The 13116-nt window shown below is 49.8% G+C and overlaps 1 pseudogene; it reads left to right on the top strand.

Moving 5' to 3' along the window:
* Positions 1 to 5288: 5288 nt before the first annotated feature.
* LOC130344982 (U2 spliceosomal RNA) lies at positions 5289 to 5396 on the top strand (annotated as a pseudogene).
* Positions 5397 to 13116: the final 7720 nt, after the last annotated feature.

A 13116-nucleotide genomic window follows, 5' to 3' on the forward strand; every position in this document is an offset into this window, starting at 1 on the left:
AAAGGACCAAGATAGCGTGGTCCCAGTTTGTAACTGGGGACACGAAAGCGGACATATTTAGCGGAGAGCCATACCTTGTCTCCGGGAGCAAAAATGGGGGGAGTTCTTCTTTACTTATCGGCAAACCTTTTCATGCGGAATGAAGCCTGTAAAAGAGAATTTTGGGTCTCTTTCCATATGGTGGAAAGATCACGAGTCACTTCATCCACAGCGGGCAAACCAGAGGGCAAGGGAGTAGGGAGGGGGGGAAGAGGGTGACGGCCGTACACCACAAAAAATGGGGACTTAGCAGAAGATTCAGAGACTCTGAAGTTGTATGAGAATTCGGCCCATGGTAGAAGGTCTGCCCAGTCATCCTGGCGGGAGGAAACAAAATGCCGTAAATAGTCACCCAGGACCTGGTTAATTCTTTCTACTTGCCCATTGGATTGGGGATGATAAGAAGAAGAGAAGTTTAATTTAATCTTGAGCTGTTTACAGAGGGCCCTCCAGAATTTAGACACGAATTGGACGCCTCTATCCGAGACGATCTGCGTGGGCAAACCGTGAAGACGAAAAATGTGTACAAAAAATTGTTTTGCCAACTGAGGCGCTGAAGGAAGACCAGGAAGAGGAATAAAATGTGCCATCTTGGAAAATCGATCAACGACCACCCAAACAACAGTGTTGCCACGGGATGGGGGTAAGTCTGTAATAAAGTCCATACCAATCAGTGACCAAGGCTGTTCGGGGACAGGCAGAGGATGAAGGAGACCAGCAGGCTTCTGGCGAGGAGTCTTATCCCGGGCACAGACAGTACAGGCCCGCACAAAATCAACAACATCCGTCTCCAGAGTCGGCCACCAATAGAAACGAGAGATGAGTTGCAAGGACTTTTTGATGCCCGCATGGCCTGCGAGGTGGGAGGAGTGTCCCCATTTGAGATTCCCGAGACGTTGGCGTGGAGAAACTAAGGTCTTCCCTGGAGGAGTTTGCCTGATGGAGGCTGGAGAAGTGGAGATCAGACAGTCAGGAGGAATGATGTGTTGCGGAGAGACCTCTACTTCCGAGGCATCCGAGGAACGAGAGAGGGCATCGGCCCTAATGTTCTTGTCGGCAGGGCGAAAATGAATTTCAAAGTTAAAACGGGCAAAGAACAACGACCACCTGGCCTGGTGAGGGTTCAGCCGTTGGGCAGACTGGAGATAGGAGAGATTCTTGTGATCGGTGTAAATGATAACTGGAAATTTTGATCCCTCCAGCAGATGCCTCCATTCCTCAAGCGCCAATTTAATGGCCAGTAGTTCTCGATCCCCGATGGAGTAGTTTCTCTCCGCCGGAGAGAAGGTCCTAGAAAAAAAAACACAAGTAACAGCATGCCCGGAAGAATTTTTTTGTAGAAGGACCGCTCCAGCTCCCACTGAGGAGGCATCTACCTCCAATAGGAAGGGTTTAGATGGGTCAGGTCTGGAGAGCACGGGAGCAGAAGAAAAGGCAGACTTGAGCCGTTTAAATGCGTCTTCCGCTTGGGGAGACCAGGACTTGGGATTGGCATTTTTCTTGGTTAAAGCCACGATAGGAGCCACAATAGTGGAAAAGTGTGGAATAAATTGTCTGTAATAATTGGCGAACCCCAAAAAACGTTGGATAGCACGGAGTCCGGAGGGGCGTGGCCAATCTAAGACGGCAGAGAGTTTATCTGGGTCCATTTGTAATCCCTGGCCAGAGACCAAGTATCCTAGGAAAGGAAGAGATTGACATTCAAACAGACATTTCTCCATTTTGGCATAAAGTTGATTGTCTCGAAGTCTCTGAAGAACCATGCGGACATGCTGGCGGTGTTCTTCTAAGTTGGCAGAAAAAATCAGAATATCGTCCAGATAAACAACAACACAGGAATATAAGAGATCACGAAAAATTTCATTAACAAAGTCTTGGAAGACGGCAGGGGCGTTGCACAGGCCAAAGGGCATGACCAGATACTCAAAGTGTCCATCTCTGGTGTTAAATGCAGTCTTCCATTCGTCCCCCTCCCTGATGCGGATGAGATTATAAGCACCTCTTAAGTCCAGTTTGGTAAAGATGTGGGCACCTTGAAGGCGATCAAAGAGTTCTGAGATAAGAGGTAGGGGGTAGCGGTTCTTTACCGTGATTTTATTAAGTCCGCGGTAATCAATGCAAGGACGTAGGGAGCCATCTTTTTTGGACACAAAAAAAAAATCCAGCTCCGGCAGGAGAGGAGGATTTGCGGATAAACCCCTTTTTTTAATTTTCCTGGATGTATTCAGACATAGCAAGAGTCTCTGGAGCGGACAGAGGATAAATTCTGCCCCGGGGTGGAGTAGTACCCGGGAGGAGGTCAATAGGACAGTCATAAGGCCTGTGAGGAGGTAAAGTCTCAGCTTGCTTTTTGCAAAACACGTCAGCATAGTCCATATAAGCCTTAGGAAGACCGGTTACAGGGGGAACCACAGGGTCACGGCAGGGAGTACTGGGAACCGGTTTAAGACAGTCTTTGAAACAAGAAGTACCCCAGCTCTTGATTTCTCCTGTGGACCAATCAAGGGTTGGGGAATGGCGTTGAAGCCACGGTAATCCAAGAAGAATTTCGGAAGTGCAATTGGAGAGGACCAAAAACTAAATTTTTTCGTGATGAGGTCCGATGCACATTAGGAGGGGTTCCGTGCGGTAACGCACGGTACAGTCCAATCTTTCATTGTTAACACAATTGATGTAGAGGGGTCTGGCGAGACTGGTCACCGGGATGTTGAACCTGTTGATGAGAGAGGCCAAAATAAAATTTCCTGCAGATCCGGAATCCAAGAAGGCCATAGTAGAGAAGGAGAAGGTAGAGGAAGATATCCGCACAGGCACAGTAAGGCGTGGAGAAGCAGAGTTGACATCAAGAACTGTCTCACCTTTGTGCGGAGTCAGCGTACGTCTTTCCAGGCGGGGAGGACGGATAGGACAATCCTTCAGGAAGTGTTCGGTACCGGCACAGTACAGGCACAGATTCTCCATGCGGCGTCGTGTCCTCTCTTGAGGTGTCAAGCGAGACCGGTCAACTTGCAAAGCCTCCACGGCGGGAGGCACAGGAACGGATTGCAGAGGACCAGAGGAGAGAGGAGCCGGGGAGAAAAAACGCCTTGTGCGAACAAAGTCCATATCCTGGCGGAGCTCCTGACGCCTTTCAGAAAAACGCATGTCAATGCGGGTGGCCAGATGAATAAGTTCATGCAGGTTAGCAGGAATTTCTCGTGCGGCCAGAACATCTTTAATGTTGCTGGATAGGCCTTTTTTAAAGGTCGCGCAGAGGGCCTCATTATTCCAGGATAATTCGGAGGCAAGGGTACGGAATTGGATGGCGTACTCGCCAACAGAAGAATTACCCTGGACCAGGTTCAGCAGGGCAGTCTCAGCAGAAGAGGCTCGGGCAGGTTCCTCAAAGACACTTCGAATCTCCATGAAGAAGGAGTGTACAGAGGCAGTGACGGGGTCATTGCGGTCCCAGAGCGGTGTGGCCCATGACAGAGCTTTCCCAGACAGAAGGCTGACTACGAAAGCCACCTTAGACCTTTCAGTAGGAAACTGGTCCGACATCATCTCCAAGTGCAGGGAACATTGCGAAAGAAAGCCACGGCAAAACTTAGAGTCCCCATCAAATTTATCCGGCAAGGATAGTCGTAGGCCGGAAGCGGCCACTCGCTGCGGAGGAGGTGCAGGAGCTGGCGGAGGAGATGATTGCTGAAGCTGTGGTAGTAGCTGCTGTAGCATCACGGTCAGTTGAGACAGCTGGTGGCCTTGTTGCGCTATCTGTTGCGACTGCTGGGCGACCACCGTGGTGAGGTCGGCGACAACTGGCAGTGGAACTTCAGCGGGATCCATGGCCGGATCTACTGTCACGATTCGGCTGGCAGGAGGTGGATCCTCTGTGCCAGAGAGGGATTGGCGTGGACCGTGCTGGTGGACCGGTTCTAAGTTGCTACTGGTATTCACCAGAGCCCGCCGCAAAGCGGGATGGTCTTGCAGCGGCGGTAGCAACCAGGTCGTATCCACCAGCAACGGCTCAACCTCTCTGACTGCTGAAGATAGGCGCGGTACAAGGGAGTAGACAAGAGCAAGGTCGGACGTAGCAGAAGGTCGGGGCAGGCAGCAAGGATCGTAGTCAGGGGCAACGGCAGGAGGTCTGGAACACAGGCTAGGAACACACAAGGAAACGCTTTCAATGGCACAATGGCAACAAGATCCGGCGAGGGAGTGCAGGGGAAGTGAGGTATAAATAGGGAGTGCACAGGTGAACACACTAATTAAGCCAACTGCGCCAATCAGTGGCGCAGTGGCCCTTTAAATCGCAGAGACCCGGCGCGCGCGCCCTAAGGAGCGGGGCCGCGCGCGCCGGGACAAGACCGACGGAGAGCGAGTCAGGTACGGGAGCCGGGGTGCGCATCGCGAGCGGGCGCCTCCCGCATCGCGAATCGCATCCCGGCTGGGAGAGGTATCGCAGCGCACCCGGTCAGCAGGTCTGACCGGGGCGCTGCAATTGCGAGGATGTTGCGAGCGCTCCGGGGAGGAGCGGGGACCCGGAGCGCTCGGCGTAACAATATGTGTGTATTGCTGGAGTTGCAAACATGGGTGCACTTGACAAACTCAGCTCGGCTATTCCCCATTGAAAGATTGTTGCACCCAGGACCCTTAGCACTGGGATATGCTACTCAATACCACTGGCATGGCCAGGTGTAAACAACATCTGACCTTTGTTGTGTATGTAACCATGGAGATTGTGATGTCGCCTAGGCCCACCAAAGAACAGCCTTGTCAGAAGCCGCACTTCCATGAGTAGAAGCAGCAGCACCATAGGTTGTCAAATAAGCTGGATTTAACCAAGACAAGTGAGTCCAATAGGATGCAGGTATGTCCTCTATCCTTACAGCTTCCCGTGGCTGTTGGTTTTATACCGTTTGGGGACAGCCAAGGAGGAGTCAGCAGGCAACACATGTAAGTGTGTGCTTGTGTGTGTGTGTGTGTTTCCTATGCAGATCCTAAACCCAGTATCACATGCAAGTAGGAGGCGAAAGAAAGGTTCCTGCCAAAGCCAGGTTATGGATTGCATTTAAAAATGGTCCATCAGAGTGAAATGGACTCCCATCTTCCTGCTTAGCAATAATGATAATGATATGGGTTTAGGGTCTGCTGTGTGTACTGGTGGGTGACTGCCACCCAGCCAGGGTGTGTATGGGAGGCTGCCAGCCAGCCTCCCTTCCTACAAGTAGTGATGGTGCATGTGAAGGGGTTCCTCCCCTTTGACAGTTATCACTTCTCGTCCTTCTTTTTGGCTGAGATCAAATGTGGTGTCTGTTTTTATCAGTTTAATATCTGATATGTCCCCTATCTGGTAGCATATATTAAGTGCACCACCAGGTTTCAGTGTTGGAAAGAAAGATTACCTGTTTATTTGCTGCTGCAGCTGCTTGCTGGCTAGTCCAGTGGGCCCTTACTGCAGGCAAAAGACAATAGGTTGTGCCGCTTGTGTCTGGCCCCTGTTGGAGCGACCAGGCACAGGACTGCTGCTGCTGCTGAATGTCCTCTTTAATTGAATAAGCTCAGCAACCTGCACACCTGTACAGGTTGGACATGACATGATAGGTAGCTGTCTTTCAGGTAGTGGGAGCTGAATCTTGTTAATTGACATGGGGGTGTCATTGCTGTTGAGTGACCATGCATTGGTACTGTGGTATTGGAATAATAAAAACAAATGTTGCCAGCCAGCCATCCATTGCAATAATGGATAGGACATCAGCTATGAGGCATTTGTTTGTACAAACTGCTGCTCACAACTAATGTTGCAATATAGTGTCTCCATCTGCTGGTGGTATTGAATAAGCAATAGTGCAATGATAGGGTCTGAAAAAGAAGAAAAATAAGAAGCAGCAACATAGGAAAAAAGGAGGAAAGAAGGAAAACATGGAGAGAAGAAAAAAAAGAAGGTAGAAAAAGGTGAAAACATGTTTAAAAAAGTATTTCCATCTCTATCTCTCTCTATATATATATTTAAAAGAAATATATATATATATATATATATATATATATATATACAGAGAGAGAGAGAGAGATAAATATATATAGAGATAGATAGATACACATACATACATACATACATACATGCATATGTGTGTATTGTTGGAGTTGCAAATGTGTATGTAACCATGGAGATTGTAATGTCGCCTAGGACCACCAAAGAACAGCCTTGTCAGAAGCAGCACTTCCATGAGCAGAAGCAGCAGCACCATAGGTTGTCAAATAAGCTGGATTTAACCAAGACAAGTGAGTCCAATAGGATGCAGGTATGTCCTCTATCCTTACAACTTCCCGTGGCATTTGGTTTTATACCGTTTGGGGACAGCCAAGGAGGCGTCAGAAGGCAACAAAGGTAAGTGTGTGCTTGTGTGTGTTTCCTATGCAGATCCTAAACCCAGTATCAAATGCAAGTAGGAGGAGTAAGAAGGGTTCCTGCCAAAGCCAGGTTATGGATTGCATTTAAAAATGGTCCATCAGAGTGAAATGGACTCCCATCTTCCTGCTTAGCAATAATGATATGGGTTTAGGGTCTGCTGTGTGTACTGGTGGGTGACTGCCACCCAGCCAGAGTCAAGGCTGGACTGGGATACCGGGAAAATCCCCGGTGGGCCGATCACCTTGACTGCCAAATGGCCGGTGCATTGCCGTAGAACGAGATTTGCCATAGAATGAGATGGTCCGCCTCCATCACATCCTATTGGCTCACTCTTGTCACGTGACATATTTAAACGTCACGCATCGATGCGCACAGCAGTGTCAGTTTGGCTATCACAGGGAGAGGATCTCCTCTCCCTGTGATAGCTAAAGCTGCACGGAGCGCTCATGGCCTCTGTGGCCCGACAGAAGTTCACACATGTACGCAGCTGATACGGCTGGCTCATATACACTTACTCTATTATTACATGTACTGTTGATCCACAGCGCTATCGGGATCCCGATGCCCGATGGCGCTGTCATCAGTGTGCGTCCCCGCTAGCGCCCCATGCCCGCAGCTCTACTCCCTGTCCCATTAACGCTCAGGGAGCGGGGAACAGAAAGTAGAGCATCGGGCGCAGGTAAAGTAGTACTGCGCATGTGCAGCACTACGCGAATAACTTAACCTGCGCCCGATGCTCTACTTTCTGTTCCCCGCTCCCTGAGCGTCAACGGGACGGGGAGTAGAGCTGCGGGCGTGGGGCGCTCGCGGGGACGCACACTGATGACAGCGCCTTCGGGCTTCGGGATCCCGATAGCGCTGTGGATCAACAGTAAATGTATATGAGCCAGCCGTATGAGCTGCGTAAATGTGTGAGCTTCTGTCGGGCCACAGAGGCCATGAGAGCTCCGTGCAGCTTCAGCTATCACAGGGAGAGGAGATCCTCTCCCTGTGATAGCCAAACTGACACTGCTGTGCGCATCGATGTGTGACGTTTAAATATGTCATGTGACAAGAGTGAGCCAATAGGATGTGATGGAGGCGGACCATCTCATTCTATGGCAATGCACCGGCCGCACCATGTTAAAGAAGACTTCTTGGCCCGGTGCATTGCCGTGGAATGAGATTTGCCATAGAATGAGATGGTCCGCCTCCATCACATCCTATTGGCTCACTCTTGTCACGTGACATATTTAAACGTCACGCATCGATGCACACAGTAGTGTCAGTTTGGCTATCACAGGGAGAGGATCTCCTCACCCTGTGATAGCTGAAGCTGTACGGAGCTCTCATGGCCTCTGTGGGCCGACAGAAGTTCACACATGTACGCAGCTCATACGGCTGGCTCATATACATTTACTCTATTATTACATGTACTGTTGATCCACAGCGCTATCGGGATCCCGATGCCCGATGGCGCTGTCATCAGTGTGCGTCCCCGCTAGCGCCCCACGCCCGCAGCTCTACTCCCCGTCCCATTAACGCTCAGGGAGCGGGGAACAGAAAGTAGAGCATCGGGCGCAGGTAAAGTAGTACTGCGCATGTGCAGCACTACGCGAATAACTTAACCTGCGCCCGATGCTCTACTTTCTGTTCCCCGCTCCCTGAGCGTCAAAGGGACGGGGAGTAGAGCTAAGGGGGACGGGGGAGTAGAGCTGCGGGCGTGGGGCGCTCGCGGGGACGCACACTGATGACAGCGCCTTCGGGCATTGGGATCCCGATAGCGCTGTGGATCAACAGTAAATGTATATGAGCCAGGCGTATGAGCTGCGTAAATGTGTGAACTTCTGTCGGGCCACAGAGGCCATGAGAGCTCCATGCAGCTTCAGCTATCACAGGGAGAGGAGATCCTCTCCCTGTGATAGCCAAACTGACACTGCTGTGCGCATCGATGTGTGACGTTTAAATATGTCATGTGACAAGAGTGAGCCAATAGGATGTGATGGAGGCGGACCATCTCATTCTATGGCAATGCACCGGCCGCACCATGTTAAAGAAGACTTCTTGGCCCGGTGCATTGCCGTGGAATGAGATTTGCCATAGAATGAGATGGTCCGCCTCCATCACATCCTATTGGCTCACTCTTGTCACGTGACATATTTAAACGTCACGCATCGATGCGCACAGTAGTGTCAGTTTGGCTATCACAGGGAGAGGATCTCCTCACCCTGTGATAGCTGAAGCTGTACGGAGCTCTCATGGCCTCTGTGGGCCGACAGAAGTTCACACATGTACGCAGCTCATACGGCTGGCTCATATACATTTACTCTATTATTACATGTACTGTTGATCCACAGCGCTATCGGGATCCCGATGCCCGATGGCGCTGTCATCAGTGTACGTCCCCGCGAGCGCCCCACGCCCGCAGCTCTACTCCCCGTCCTCCGACCCCCCGCAGCTGTACTCCCCGTCCCCCGCAGCTGTACTCCCCGCCCCCCGCAGCTCTACTCCCCGTCCCCCGCAGCTCTTCTCCCCGTCCCCCGCATCTCTACTCCCCGTCCCCTGCATCTCTACTCCCCGTCCCCTGCATCTCTACTCCCCGTCCCCCGCCCCCCGCAGCTCTACTCCCCGTCCCCCGCAGCTCTTCTCCCCGTCCCCCGCATCTCTACACCCCGTCCCCCGCATCTCTACTCCCCGTCCCCCGCAGCTCTACTCCCCGTCCCCCGCAGCTCTACTCCCCGTCCCCCGCAGCTCTTCTCCCCGTCCTACGCAGCTCTACACCCCGTCCCCCGCAGCTCTACTACCCGTCCCCTGTGAACGCTCAGGGAGCGATCCACAGCGCTATGGGGATTCCTACGCCCGATGGCGCTGTCATCAGTGTGCGTCCCCACGAGCGCCCCACGCCCGCAGCTCTACTCCCCGTCCCCCGCAGCTCTACTCCCCGTCCCGTTAACGCTCAGGGAGCGGGGAACAGAAAATAGAGCATCGGGCGCAGGTAAAGTAGTACTGCGCATGCGCAGCACTACGCGAATTACTTGACCTGCGCCTGATTCTCTACTTTCTGTTCCCCGCTCCCTGAGCGTTAACGGGACGGGGAGTAGAGCTGCGGGCGTGGGGCGCTCGCGGGGACGCACACTGATGACAGCGCTGTGGATCAACAGTAAATGTATATGAGGCAGCCGTATGAGCTACGTACATGTGTGAACTTCTGGCGGGCCACAGAGGCCATGAGAGCTCCGTACAGCTTCAGCTATCACAGGGTGAGGAGATCCTCTCCCTGTCATAGCCAAACTGACACTACTGTGCGCATCGATGCGTGACGTTTAAATATGTCACGTGACAAGAGTGAGCCAATAGGATGTGATGGAGGCGGACCATCTCATTCTATGGCAAATCTCATTCCACGGCAATGCACCGGCCCCTGACAGTGGTTGTCGCACGGCCGGCCGCAAGACTGGCCGTGCCGGAAGCAATGAGGCTTTCTGGGCTGACTGCAGCAGGCTGGCCAACTGACAGCAGAGGTGGCTCTAGCATAATAGGCCACCGCCTCAGTTCTCGCGTTAATGGGGGGCCTCGCTCAGGGACCCGACTAGCGCAAGTTGCTCCTCACTCTCCGGAAGACCGCCGGGATTGAAGTTTAATACAGCAGTTCCGGTTCCATCCTGCCTGCCGGTGGCGAGCCCCAGCGCTGCGCCCGACCAGCCCCTGCTGATCCTCTGCCACTTTAAGAGAAAGGGCTGCTGGGGCTGGTCGCCTGCTATAGAAACAGCTGCTGATCGGAGAAAGGGCTGCTGAAAGACCTCCTGAACCCCGCCCCCCCCCCCCCCCCCAAAAAAAAAAACCTCAGAGAGAAAACAGACGAACTGTGCAGCAGGAACAGGGGCCCAGCGTGAAAGGGGGCCCGCTGCCCTCTCCAGGTCCGGCCCCAGAGGCGAGCATTAGGCCACATACCACCGCATACTCCCCGACCACAGCAAGTTTGACAGCACCCGGATGGATGCTGCGTTCAACCACCCCTTGCAGGCGGCCCAGTGACGTCTCTAGGGGGGGGGGGGGCAGAGGGGGCCACGGCCCCCCCTACATCATGATTGCCCCCCCCCCCCCCCCCATCATGATTGGCCCCCCCTTGTGCCCCCCCTAGCAGCAGTAGGTCACTAGCAGCTCTCATGGCCCTCAGGGGGGTACAGCTAGTTCACCAGTAAGGGGCCCGAGCCCCCGCTGCACCCCCCGCCCCCCGGAGCCATTTACTCCGGCATCCTTTTATTTAATAAATCTTCAGCCAGCAGCCCTGTCACCACGCAGGGGCCGCGCTATGCAGACTGGGAAGAGCAGACAGGAAGCTCCTCCCCCTCTCTCACTCCCCTGTATGCTGCTGCTGGACCTTGTGGAGCAGGCCTGCTGTGTGTATACAGGCCCGGACACCACCAGTATGGAAGACTTACCTGCCCAGTGCCCACTGCTGATGCTGCCCTTTTAAAGTAAGTAACTTGCTTGGGGGAGAGGGGGAAAGTTGTAGTTCGGGAGACAGTGGGAGGTAGTTCAGTGTTTCCCAACCAGGGGGCCTCCAGCTGTTGCAAAACTACAACTCCCAGCATTGCTTTGGCTTTATGAGCATACTGGGAGTTGTAGTTTTGCAACAGCTGGAGGCCCCCATGTTGGGGAACACTGATCTATCTATCTATCAATCAATCTCCTATCTATCTATCTATCTATCTCATATCTATCCATCCATCTATCTATATCCATCTATTTATGCATCTATCTAATATCTATCTATCAATCTCCTATCTATCTATCTATCTATCTATCTCATATCTATCCATCCATCTATCTATATCCATCTATTTATGCATCTATCTATCTTTCTCATATCTATCTATCTCTCATCTATCTATCTCATATCTATCTATCTAACTCAGATAGATGAGAGATAGATAGACGAGAGATAGCTAGATAGATATGAGAGATAGAAAGATAAATAGATGATATATAGATAGAGAGATGATATATAGAAAGATACATACAGTAAATAGATGGATAGATAGATGATAGACCGATAGATAGATGATAGATAGATATGATATAGACAGATAGATAGGAGATAGATGGATATGATATAGATAGATGGATATGATATAGATACATTTATATGATATAGATAGATAGGAGAAAGATAGATAGATCAGTTTCCCAACCAGGGGGCCTCCAGCTGTTGCAAAACTACAACTCCCAGCATTCCTTTGGCTTTATGAGCATACTGGGAGTTGTGGTTTTGCAACAGCTGGAGGCCCTCCTAGTTGGGAAACACTGATCTATCAATCATCTATCTATCTATCTATCCATCTATCTCCTATCTATCTATCTCATATCTATCTATCTATATCATATCTATCTCGTGTATATATATATATATATATGAATATATATATATATATATATATATATATATCCATCTATCTATCTCATATCTATCTATCTATATCATATCTATCTATCTATCTATCTTTCTATTTATCTATCTATCTATCTCATATATATCTCAGATAGATGAGAGATAGATGAAAGATAGATATGAGAGATAGATAGATAGATGATATATAGATAGATAGATACATAAATAGATGGATATATAGATAGATATGAGATAGATAGATAAATAGATGATAGATAGATAGATAGATGATAGATATATATGATATAGATAGATATGAGATAGATAGATACATAGGAGATAGATGGATATGATAGATATAGATTGATATGATATAGATAGAATATAGAAATATAGATAGATAAAGAACAATATGATGCAGCACGCCACAAGTTTGCAGAAAATGGTGGTTTATTCCATCATGTGCATGGACTATGGACTATGCACATGATGGAATAAACCACCATTTTCTGAAAACTTGTGGCGTGTTGCATCATATTGTTCTTTGTCTGGATTGAGGAACCAGTGGACCCAGGTTCCAAGTATGCGGGCACCCCGACTTCCCTCTAATTTCTGGATTTTGGTTGTGCCGTTTTTATTTGTTTTAGATAGATAGCTAGAAAGAAATAGTATCTATCATCCATCTATCCATCTATCTATCTATCTATCTATCTCATATCTATTATCTATCTCATATCTATTATCTATCTCATATCTATTATCTATCTCATATCTATCATCTATCTATCTCATATCTATTATCTATCTCATATCTATCATCTATCCATCTATCTATATATCATCTATCTATCTACAAAACTAAAGATCCAGCGGCACTCCCAGATAAGGTGCAAAAACAAAGTGTTTTATTCCCCCATGTATGTGTGACGTTTCAATAGCATCCCGCCATCTTTATCATACGTACAGTTGTACATTCTGTAGTCTCTGTGACATCACTGTGCTTCTTATTAAAAACACAAAATTGGTCCCCAACAGCGGGAGTACCTGGGAAGTGATTCATATATTGAATCATGATTGGAGTAATACTAGGATATCTGGGATAGGCTGGATATGGATGTCGCTGACTGATGATGATAGGGAGATGGTCTATAAATACCCCCTGCCGCCATTTTGGAGTGTTGTTGGCACATATTGCCTCTTGAGAACGCCGTGGTGACGGCGAAACATGTAGAGGCGGCAATTTTGTGTTTTTAATAAGTGTCACAATTGGGATGTTGGGCTTCTGCAGAGCCCCGAACACTGGAGTAATGTTGCT

The sequence above is a fragment of the Hyla sarda genome, unplaced genomic scaffold (genome assembly GCF_029499605.1).
Source record: "Hyla sarda isolate aHylSar1 unplaced genomic scaffold, aHylSar1.hap1 scaffold_74, whole genome shotgun sequence".
In the NCBI taxonomy this organism is placed as follows: domain Eukaryota; kingdom Metazoa; phylum Chordata; class Amphibia; order Anura; family Hylidae; genus Hyla; species Hyla sarda.